This window comes from Talpa occidentalis, unplaced genomic scaffold (assembly GCF_014898055.3).
Source record: "Talpa occidentalis isolate TD23 unplaced genomic scaffold, MPIMG_talOcc4v2.1 talOcc4.2, whole genome shotgun sequence".
NCBI lineage: Eukaryota > Metazoa > Chordata > Mammalia > Eulipotyphla > Talpidae > Talpa > Talpa occidentalis.
In genome coordinates, this window is record NW_023602073.1 from 28,971,061 (window position 1) to 28,983,186 (window position 12,126).

Here is a 12,126-nt window from a genome sequence, read left to right on the forward strand (position 1 = left end):
TTCAATTTTTAATATGCAAATAATTGTCTTAGGATGGTTGGGTTATAACTGAGTCTTATTGCTAATAACTGACCCATTTTGCATGTATTTAGAAAGAAAAATATAAAGTAGTATTGAGCTCAAAAATGACAGCATGGGGAGGTGCCTTGCCACTAGTATAATCTTAAAGATATATTTGTGGAGTCTTCCTTTTCTACCTTTAAGATGGTCATTTAAAACAATCAGAGAGGACAAGTGCTGGTTACACAGTTCAATGTGTTCGGAGGCAGGGCTTGGTCTCTGCAGGCTCTGCATCCTTTGGGGCACTGCTTATTAACCAAGGGAGGATGCATGCTGGATGCGGCCCTTCTCAGGGAGCCTACCACGTGCTCTAGACCCTGGGTATCAGCTCAGGACCACCACTGCAGGAGAGGGACGACAAGGTAAAACAGCCTTGGCTGGTCTGTGTCCCACAGGGGGCTCTTCAATGGGGACCTCCAGAAATGACAGCATAACAAGGACAAGAGGACCATCAAGAGAACCACATGACAGAGGTCTGGTGATATTTGAGGTATGTATAAAATATGTCACCAGGTTTTTCACATCAGTTTTTATTGAGCACCTACTCTGCACCCAGCATTGCATGAGGTACCATGGACTATGGCGAATACAAAAGTATAAGATATGGTACCTGCCCTCAAGGCTACAAAACTGGAGGCAGAAATCAGACGTATGTGACTCAGGCAGCATGTGATATATACAAGAGTGCAAGTTTGAGACCACGTGGTGCTAAAAGGCCACGAGAATCCACAAGTCTGTTCTCGTAAGAGTAGGAGGGAATTAAAATTGGATCAGGAGGGACTGGCCTGCGTGGAATGGGGAAGGATGAAGCAGCAAGGCCACGTGGCTAGAGCTGGAGTTTGTGTTCCACTGAGGTCACTAGGAGCCTGGACAGAAGCTGAGGGCTGGGCTGGGCCTGTGGGCAATGAGGATATGCTGAGACCCCTCTTGATATGAAGGCTCAGTGGGCTCATCATGGATTCCCGCTGCCTCCCTCTCCTCTCCCCACACACCCCAGTCTGTCTCCCAGGCCATCTCCTAAGGAAATGGAATCTGCATGTTGAGCTGGGCCAGTGTCAGAAGTTTAGCAGCTACTGGAGAGACTGATCAGCCTCTAAGAGAGGGGAGGTTTGTCTGACTGGATATTTGCCCTGAAGTGGTGGAGCCAGGCTACCCATGCTGTTTGACAAGGTCCAGGCATGGGGGAAATTCCTGAAAAGTCAGGAAGCTCCGCAGCTGGCTCCTGCTACTTCCTTTCATTTGTTTATGGCAGTTTTCACAATCATGGAAATTTTCTATAAAGCTTTAAAATGACATTATGAGTACTGACGTTAATACTAGTTTCAGTAACGCACACTCCAGCAGTTTGAAAAATGTATCAATTCCAACATAATTGATAATGTGACAATTTCCAATATTTCTCCACATTCCCCGACTTGTAAATCATCTACCATAAGCAGTACTAAAATCTTTAACAAATCATGCTTGAAAGAACTATTGGAACCAAGCTTGGTAGAAGTCCTCACAAGAGGAGGCACTGAGGCAAACCAGAGACAAATTGGCCTGAAAAAAAAATGTACCACATACTGTTCCCACAGTAGGGGGACCCAATGTCCCAGCAAACAAACTAGGAAAAATAAAATTGCATGATTGTATGATGTAATGATCAAATAACAAATTTCTGATGTATAAATAAAGCTCCGCTGAGGCTATCAGTAGGAGATACTTGTCACCTGATCGAGTGTCAGGGTCTCCTCATTCCCTCATCCTTCACCTCCGACGACGCCGTCTCATCCTTCAGGGACCCTGCCCCGGTCGGAGCTGGACTGCGGCACTTCTCAGTAGAATGTGTTCCTCATATAGTCCTGATATAGTCCTTTTGGTTCCTCATATAGTCCTGACTTTTCAGGAATTTCCCCCATACTCGGATCTTGTCAAACAGCATGAGTAGCATGGCCTGTGCCAGAGGAGACGCCATTATTATGTAGATCAGCCTCTCAGGTTTTTGCAGTAGAACAATCTTATTCAGATGAGGAAGGGGCTAAAGGGGACAATAAAGAAAAACCGATCAGCTTCCCCCAGAAGAGGGGTGCTCAAGGAGGAGGCCGCAAAATATTGTGAGCATGACTGGAATCTCTTGGCTAGTGCCCCAGATTACAATTCATTAGCAAATTTGCCTAAGCCTCAAAAAACCCCTCCGAAAACAAGATTTAAGAGCCATAAATATTACTATGAAAAACATGGGAAGTTTTGCAACCAGGATTAACATTTCCTGTTGCTGTTCCTAAGGGAGATCATGTTATAGTCACAGACTTACAAGATTGTTTCTTTACCATTCCCTTGGCTCCTCAGGATTGTAAAAGATTTGCTTTTCGTGTCCCTTCATCAAATCTTAAACGTCCTTATCAAAGATTTCAATGGACAGTGATACCTCAGGGAATGAAAAACACCCCAACTTTATGCCAAAAATTTGTAGGGGCCTCCCCTGGTGGCGCAGCAGTTGAGCGCTGGGCTGTGAAGCTGCCCACAGCCTCTGCAGCACCAGTTCGATCCCCGGACGCCGGCGAGGGTCCCACTTGGCGCGACAGACCTCTCCTGCCGCGCTAGCTGCTCCCCTCAGCAGTGTGTTTCGTCAGTCTGCCTGTTCTGTTCCCCGCTCTGGCTCTGGTGAATTCTCTCACCCTCCGGTGCTTCTGGCTGTACCCAGTGCTTGTATAAATAAATAAATCTTTAAAGAAAAAATTTGTAGATTTAGCCCTATCCAGCTTTAGAAAAGCATATCCTCAAGTATACTGTATTCATTGCATGGATGACATATTAATTAGTCATCCACAGTATTCCTTGCTACAGCAAGCCTTAAATGTCTTAACATCCTCTGCAGAATTTTGGGCTTGTTATAGCACCTGAAAAGATTCAAATTGATGCTCCAATAAATTATTTGGGGTGCATTGTTCATTCATTGTCAGTGTCACCTCAGCTCCTACAACTAAGGACTGATTCCCTGTACACATTAAATGACTTTCAAAAATTGCTAGGAGGGGCCTCCCTGGTGGCGTAGCGGTTGAGCGCTGGGTTGTGAAGCTGCCCGCGGCCTCTGCGGCAACGGTTCGATCCCCGGATGCTCCCCGGCCACCGGAGGAGGGTCCCACATGGCGCGCAGACCTCTCCTGCCGCCCGCTGCTCCCCTCAGCAGTGTACTTCAGTCCTTCTGCCTGCTCTGCTCCCCGCTCTGGCTCTGGTGAATTCTCTCACTCTCCCGTGCTTCTGACTGTACCCAGTGCATGTATAAACAAAACAAACAAACAAATAAATAAAACATGCCTCTATAAAAAAAAAAAATAAAAAAATTGCTAGGAGATCTAAATTGGGTCAGACCATATCTTAAGCTCACTACTTATGACCTCCACCCTCTTTTCAATATTTTACAGGGCAACTCTGATCCCAGATCACCTAGGCAACTAATCCCAGTGTCAGTGTCTCCTCATTCCCTCATTCTTCACCTCTGCTGACACTCTCGTCCTTCAGGGACCCTGCCCCGGTTGGAGCTGGACTCTGGCACTGAGGTTTTTAAGTTGGGCTGATCAAGAGCAGAATATTCTGGATTCTCCTCACAAGGACCAACCCACACTGAGAATTTGGTGTTACCCCAAAGCCACATGTATCTAGAACTTTCTGTAAAACCAGAGGTGACTTCAGGAAGCCCCACCTCCAACTTATAGACCCCTCATATAGTCAGTTGTGGTCTCAGAGAAGCAGATTCCACCCTGGACCTCACAGGAGATAATTTCCTCTGCCACTTAAACGGCCCAGGGAGACTCAGTGGGTTTCCCTTCGGCTCACTTTGATGTATGTCTAACTCTAAGTCAGTCTGTTTAAAGTCAGGGAAGCTGTCAGTACAGTGGCTTTGGGTGGGGGGAAGGGGGGGGAGCTATGGGACTTGAGGACAGCAAATGGCCTTAGATGTAATGTCAACTGGCCTTTCCCTGGAACAGCTGCATGGCATGCTTCACTGGGCAGCAAAGGGTGCTTTGCATCCTAGTCAACCAGGAGAACAGGGCCAAGTCAAAGGCAGTAGATAGAAGGAAGGGAGGGGCCCCCATGGGCCTCAGGGTGAAAGTTCACACAGGAAACCTCCAGAGCTGTGCAGCACAGCTGGACCAACAGCACCAAGCGGGGCTGCGGCCACAGGGAGGGCTGCAGCCGGTGTGGGGTCTGCCGCCCCTACCAGAGTCCCTGTCCAGGCGCCCTGTCCTGGACTCCAGAGCAGAGGCCCTGGAGGGTGGGGCGGGGCAGGTGCGGGGCTCAGGGCCTCAGCAGGAGGCGGGTTCCGGCACAGGAAGGGGACCAGGCAGTGCGTGAAGGTGGCGGTGAAGGTGTAGAAGGGCTCCTGCGACTCCGTGTTGGTGAAAGTCACGGAGCCCCCTTCATAGTCCAGGGCGATGCCCACTCTCCAGGCCCAAGAGCTCCGCCTCAGGGCTGGTATTGGCCCAGATGCCAGCGGAGGAAAGGCACAGTGCCCACACGCCATCCTCGGGCCGTAGGGAAAGGGCTCCCCTCCTCTTGAGGGAGTCGCTGGCCACCCCCACCATGCAGCGCTCCTGGGCCTCCTCCTCCCCCTGGGACTCCTCATCCTTGTCAGTTTCCCAGCCTTTCGGATGGGGAGTCATAGCCGGCCTCCTCCTCCCCTTCCTCCTCCCTCTCCTCCCTCCTCCCCCCCTCCCTCCTCCCCCCCTCCTCCCCTCCCTCCTCCCCTCTCTCCCTCCTCCCCAGCCCTCCCTCTCCTCTCCACCTCCCAGTAGACTTTGCCCCAGGTGAAGCCCTTACTGTCCAGCACCCCCAGCCCACAGTCCGACCGCTGTGGGGGCAGGCGTGGCCATGGGGACAGGCATGACAATGGGGGCGGGGGTGGCTGTGGGGGCCCGAAGCGACGTCGGTGCTGGCCGCTGGAGGTCCCGCACTTCTGGCCCTTTGACGGCGGCAGGCGCCAGTTGGCTGACCGCAGGTCCGGGGACACGCTCGCTGTGGGGACAAGGGGAGACACAAGTGTCACAGGTGGACGGGAGGGGCCCCAGGTCCCCATGGGGTCAAAGGGCAGGACTGCAACACCCACAGCCTCATTCACAACCAGATGGACAGCACCGGGGGTCTCAGGGCGCGCGGTGCACAAGCTGCTGGCAGGGCTGGAGGAGCTGGTGGGAGTAGCTGTGAGGACAGAATAACCACACCCGGGGCAGGAAAAGGCCAGACTACCAAGTGGAGGCTCTCAAGCAGACTAAAGAGGAGTAGACTGGTCGGAAAATGCAAGGTGGGGCTTTACATGAGCAGCTGGGAAATTCTGCTTCTGATAGAACGTGCTCCCGGGATGGGGCTGGGGGACAGCAGCGGGCAGTCCTATTCTCCGTGGGGAGGATTCTTTTTTTTTTTTACAAACAAGAAAGTAAATTTACTTAAATTACTAAAATAGCTTTTAAAGTAATTTACAGACAGGTTAGCTGTGACAAATATTTTTCCTGAAAGAGGTAAGTGAAATCAGTTCCTTTAAAATTATTTTGGTCAGTGAAACATTTAATAAAAACATATGTTTCATCATATAATATACACGTTATAAAGTCTTTTCAAAAACTCCTTAGAATCTTCTATAAATCAGATAATCTGACTGTGATAAGAACAAATTACAATAAGGGGTATAAATACATGAATACTGGTAGTCTCTAGTAGAAGGAAACTACGCTACATTCTACTACCAGTGACGGGATCCTCAAAATAATCATGCCAATGATGGGTTGTGGTACTCTACAAACAGTATTTTCACTTCCAAAAAAAAAGTGGATCTAGAATTCTAAGATTCTAAGAAAGCCAAAGTAATTGGTAAATGAGAAAGCTTAGCTATATAGATGCAAAGTTACAACTGAAATACTAGAGTACAGTAATGTATACTCATACATTTTAACACTCTTCATATATGGTGATTTTCACTCTCTTTTTGATTTGAAGTACTCTTAAATAAAGATTTATTGTGCATATAAATCTATCTATTATAAGAGCATTCAAATACACTCAGAAGTCCTTTTATTACTTTTGTTTCTTTAAGCAAAAGTTGACTGCAACATACGAACATTCAGAAAATGAAATCTTCAGAAATGTTGGTTAACATGGTTTACCAATTCCTGAAATTATTTTCTCAATTCAAACAAATGCTTCAGGTCATGTCCAAAATAACTGGATAACTGAAAAAAGCAAGTCTACTAAGCCTTGTGATACATATGCTTCCAAAGCATGCTCCTAAGGGGAAGGGCTAAACATTGTTTTAAAGAAAAAGGACATGCAAAAAAACAAATCCCAACAGAAATCACTGAGAATGGAGTTCATATAACTATGTTTGATTGACTTAAGTCTCAGTGGCTGATTTTAACATTTCATCTCATCACTTTAGCTCCCACGTTTCCCATCACAATTTCTCATTTTTTCCTTGCTTTCTTCCCACCCTCTAAAAAAAACCCCAAACATACACTCAGTTGAACTTGCATTACTTTAGCTCCTTTAAGCAGAAGCTGACTAACACCTAAAAGATGTGAAAGAGAACAAAATGGGAAAACCCATGGCTGCATTTAGGGAGCTGACTTACTAGTGACTCAACAAACTGAAAAATCTAAGTTATAAAATCGGGAAGATTCATTGGAAGGACCCTAAACCTTCCCATGGGTAGCAATAATGATTCAAACCAGAATCTGAACAGATCCTCTATGGGACTGCAAATAATTTATAGTTCTCAGATACCATTAAGAGAGTTCTCAATGAACACAGGAAAATGATTCCTTCTCCAGTAACAGATAATTGCATTGAATAAATGAGTTAGATGTCCTATGTTGACATAAGGACTTAGCTTCCTTTAAAAAGAAACCAGTTCTTTCAAAAAGAGCTCTGAGTCCATCTCTGGTTAGGAAATATGAATATTCTTTCAATTTGGGATATGATTTTCTCTTCTGTCACCCCTTAAAAGCCGATGCCCCTCTTCAGGTCATGTTCAGGTTGTACAGGCAGAACTACATGAGAAATACGGCTCCAGAGTCCACCCAGTTTGTCCAAGTCCATGTGATTGTAGGAGCTGGGTGTGTTAGAGTTGATGAACTTGACTGAGGAAATCCCTCACTTTTTTCTTCAATTTCCTTTAGACCTAGACTGCTTCAAGTGTTTCTTCTTCCAACTGGGCTGTCAGGACTAAGACTACATCTTTGAAGGCTGCATGTTTATGGTCACAATACTTATAGAAGATCAAGGCAGAGCCAGCAGGCAGTGACTCGATGTGGTGTACCACAGCTTTGCCTTCCCCATTAATCCGGATGGCATGGCCACTATGGGAGGAAGAATAGGCATCAGCAATTTGTTCAGTCAGACACCTGAGTACTTCCTTCTTCAGCATCTCGGGCAGCAGTAAGTAGTAAGATAGCAAGCTGGAGCCGAGGCTGGGAGCTATTAAGATGTTTCTCCAGGAATGTTAGGCCCCTTTTCCACAGCTTCTCATCTTGACCTTGGTATTTATTCATAAGTTGTTTCATCTTGTTCTGGAACACAAACAGCAGTAGTCGTTTCTACCTTAGATGAATGAACCAAGAAATCCCAACAACAGAAAGCAGAAATAATACCAACAACCACTTCTGAAAAAACTTGCATTCTTGGGTTGTCCAGCCACTTTTGATTGGCTGGAGGTTGGTGGAGACTGACTGCCAACCTTTGATTTCTGTGTGCTGTCATTTTGCATTTTAGACCCCCATTTTGTGGTTTGTTCAACCCATTTCTGAGAGTTTTTTGGATATCTTAGCACTGAACGTTGTTTATCAAAAGCTGTGAATTCTCGACTTTGTGATGACCGCCAAAGTAATTCTGGATATTGACTTGACGATCTGGAGGTTTGATCTCCACTCTCCACAGATTCCCTGGATCTGGCATGAGCGGTCACATCACTCTCAGAGCTGTTTTGATCATCATCTTCACTATTTTCTTCAGAGAAACTGGTCTCCGGTTGGACACTGGTACTTTCTAATTCACTCATTTTAATATTTCCATTTGTTTTGTGTGCCGAATCAGATCTGTTTCTTCTTAGAGGGGACCTACGGAGGTCACATATAGGATCTTCATCTTCAATCGCAGCTGAGATATCTTGTGTTCTGCTAGTTTTCTTTGAGACCATGTTGCTTAAAACAGTTTGTGAAGATAGCAATGGTTCATCCTCTTCAGAGAAATGTGAGTCCCGTATCCTTCTTCTAGTCGTAGCTAGAGCCTGCTGTGGCGGAAGCTGCCATGAGTTCTGCTGCTGCTGCTGTAGGCAGGACACATTTCATGTCTTCATCTCTTCAGCTTCCTCGGATCTCTGCTGCCTCCACTGAGATCGAAGGTAGTAGATGCTTTCTCTCACTTCCTCTTTCTCAGAATCAGACAGGAACTCTTCCCAGGAGTATTCTTTTTTTTTTTTTTTTTTTTAATAGAGGCATGTTTTATTTTATTTATTTATTTGTTTGTTTTTGTTTATACATGCACTGGGTACAGTCAGAAGCGCGGGAGGGTGAGAGAATTCACCAGAGCCAGAGCGGGGAGCAGAGCAGGCAGAAGGACGGAAGTACACTGCTGAGGGGAGCAGCGGGCGGCAGGAGAGGTCTGCGCGCCATGTGGGATCCTCTTCCGGTGGCCGGGGAGCACCCGGGGATCGAACCGGCACCACAGAGGCTGCGGCAGCTTCGCAATCCAGCGCTCAACTGCTGCGCCACCGGGGAGGCCCCTCCCAGGAGTATTCTTTATTTGAGGCAAATGTCCTTGGACACTCACCTTTCTCATACTCCAAGTCTCTGAGCAGCTTCTCTGGGGAGAAAAAAGGACAGCAATGACCTTCAAGCCCAGCAAACTGAAAGTCCATTTCTTACTCAGTCTTTATTTCATGACCAGGGCTCCCTCCTGGGATCCCAAGAAGAGAAACAACCAGGAGAGGAATGAGGGGTCAGGACTGAGCTCAGAGACAATGGGAGGGAGCCAGGTCTCCTCCCTTAAAGTGGCGCCTAGCTCCTGGCTCCCACCTGGAGTTTGTGCCAACACTTACCTTGGAACTCTTGCAGGCCTTGCTGCAGAGACAGAAGCTTATCTGAGAGTGCTCTCTTTTCTTCACTACTGGAGAGAGGGGTATCTCAGTCCAGACCTTCCGTGGGTACCTGAGAGGAGGCAGGCACAATCTGTTACTTCCTCCTCTTTAATTCCACTCAGTCCTCATGGCAATTATTTAAGGGAGAGAACAGAATGATTATCTCCTGTCAATGCACAGAAAAAACCAGGCCTCAAAGATACCAAGGGAACTACCCAGGGTTGAGTCAGGGCTCAGGACAGGCAGGAGACTCGATTTGCCGAGTACCTGTCTATAAAGCCACCCTCTCCCGTCTCAGACACAGAGAGGGTCAAAGAGTTGGGGATACACAGAGAACTTGCTCGGGTGGAGAGCAAGACTCCAGTTCTCAAGGATTTGCTCTGCTTCAGAGAGGAAAGGCCTTCAGGATGAATCATGGGATTCAGGAACTTTATTGATCCCCATTAATTTAAGTGGGTCAAGGGGGAGGGGCAGAGGCACAGGGGAAGGAGGTACATAGTGGAAAGGAAGCTTTTACCTGTTCAAGATGTCTTTGGAGTCCTGGAAGGGAAGCACAAGCATCAATGAGAATGAAGGATTTCCTTCAAATGTCCCAACACTGTACTAGGACCAGGGATGCATCAATGACCAGACAAGCAAGGCCCCTGCTTAGGGAGCTGCCATTCCAGTGGCAGCACTGGATAGAACAAGAAAACACAAAATAATCCCAGTGACAGGGAAAATGGAGGTAGGGGTACCAGGCCTACTTCTCTGGGGTGATAGCACTTGTGCTGAGACTTGAAGAGGGAGAAGGTAGTGACAGGAAGGGAAGAAGGCAAGGTGGGGAACGTTTTGGCAAAGAAGACAAGGGCCAGATCAGGCAGGGCTGGAGGCCTACTAAGGCGTTCAAATTTTGTTCTATGTACCAAAGCCAGCAAAGGGTTTCAAGAAGGAATATATGTGATATGTATATGTAGTCTAATTGGCATGTGGTTGAGGTTACTAAGTAATACCCAGGATCCAGCCTCCTTTTCTCTTTTTTCTTTTATTTTAAAAACTTTAAGGATTTATTTATTTATACAAGAACTGGGGTACAGGCCAGAGGCGTGGGAGAGTGAGAGGATTCACTAGAGACAGAGTGGGGAGCAGAACAGGCAGACGGACAAAAAACACTGCTGAGGGGAGCAGCGGGTGAGACAGAAGAGGTCTGCCGCGCCATGTGGGTATCTCCCTGGCCAGCTGGGAATCGAACCCACGCTGCAGGACAGCTTCACAGTGCTGCACTCAACCCACTGGACCACCAGAGAGTCCCCATTTTTTTTTAGTATAGAGCCCCTGAAATAATAGCTGGGCAGATGCCACCAACAAAGACATTTCCCAGATCCTCTGTAACCAGATCTGAATCATGCAACTAAATTCTAGTCAAATGGATGTGAAGGAACCAATGACTGCAATTTTGGGATAATAGCCTTTATAATAATGAAACGCTTTTTTATTTCCTCGTCTGAATTCTGGATGTGGTGGTGGTGGTGAACCCAACTTTGACTACGACAAAGAATACACTCCAAGAAGTTAGTGGGACAACCAGATGGAAAACAGCTGATATGGACAACTCAGGGACAGTCGCCCTGAGGGTATTTCAGGGCCAGAATCTACTGACCCCTCACACTAAATCCTGAAAAGCTGAATAAGGAAGCTTCTCCAGCAGTCACTTAAATCACTCATCTGTTGCTCCACCCCACTTTTTTAGCATTTTCCCTGGGGCTATCTATCCTCACCAGCAACCCCACCAGGGAGCACCATCTGTTAACAGTCTACAGCTTTAGCCAAAGTGTTTGTTGTTACATTAGCACCAAATTGTGGCTGCTGCTGTTTCAAAGTCCAGGAGGAATGTGGGGGTCTGCTCCAGGGGCAGCCATGTAAGAAATCATGACATCCCCATCCCCACAATGAAACAGTAGCCGAGACTGGTTGTAATTTTCTGCCAAATTCTTCTAATCTGTACCTTAAAACAAGTAAGTTCAAGGCAGCTTCAGGGAATGGACGACAGCTCTGACAAATGTGTGCAAAAAGTCTGCTGATGGGCCTCCCTGCAGGCACAAGGGGTTAACACACAACCTATGGAGCTGTCCACAGCCACTGCAGCATGAGTTTTATCCCGGAGAATGCTGTGTAAACGAGTAAATGAATAGGCAGTGTGGGGAGAAGGGCTTGGGGGGTGGTGTCAATGGGCATATTCTGTGACATGGAAGTTGCTAGAACCAGTAGGGAGAGAATGAGGCTATCATAAGGTTAAAGGTTGTGAGCAGTGCAGAGAGGGACAATAAGGAATACAGACAGGTACAGGAATCCTCCCACACACAGAAGGGGAGATGGGGTGCCCAAGGCAACCTGCAGCCATCACAGGGCCTCCAAGGGAAGCGGCCTGCTCAGGAATACCACCCTGACACTCCTGGGGGTATCAAGAGGAGAGCTGAAGTGGGGACAGCAGTCAGGGCCCACCTCTGGCATGGGACACACGTGGGTGTCAACCAAGAGCACTCGGGAAGGTTCTTCACACATAGGTGGACGGTGACCACAATGAAGGAGGCAGAGTGTGACCTGACCCTAAACGCCATCCAGGACTGCATAGGGAGAATGTCGGTGTCTGACCAGTATCTGACAGAGGAGGTCTCTGACCTCCGCACGCTTGTCCTTCAACACTGTCCTGATTTAACACTGTCCTAGCCCATTGATCTTTCTTTGTCTATCACCTTTGTTGAAAGGACGGTTTTACATCATTTGTCTTGCTGCTTCTTGCTCTCACCTGAATTCTCTACCAGACTTTTGAATCAGGCCTCTATTTTATCAGGTCTTATTCTTACTGTCTGGGAAAATATTAACAGCAACGAGGAAGTCAGCGGTCCCACTTCTTGTAGCAAAGCAACCAAAACAAACACGCAAACAAACCATCCGTACAACACTCCATGCACTGGTTTTAA

General features: G+C 47.3%; 1 pseudogene; it reads right to left on the reverse strand.

Moving 5' to 3' along the window:
* Window positions 1-7,025: 7,025 nt before the first annotated feature.
* On the reverse strand, window positions 7,026-8,500 carry LOC119253060 (torsin-1A-interacting protein 1-like; annotated as a pseudogene).
* Between the last annotated feature and the right edge of the window lie 3,626 nt (window positions 8,501-12,126).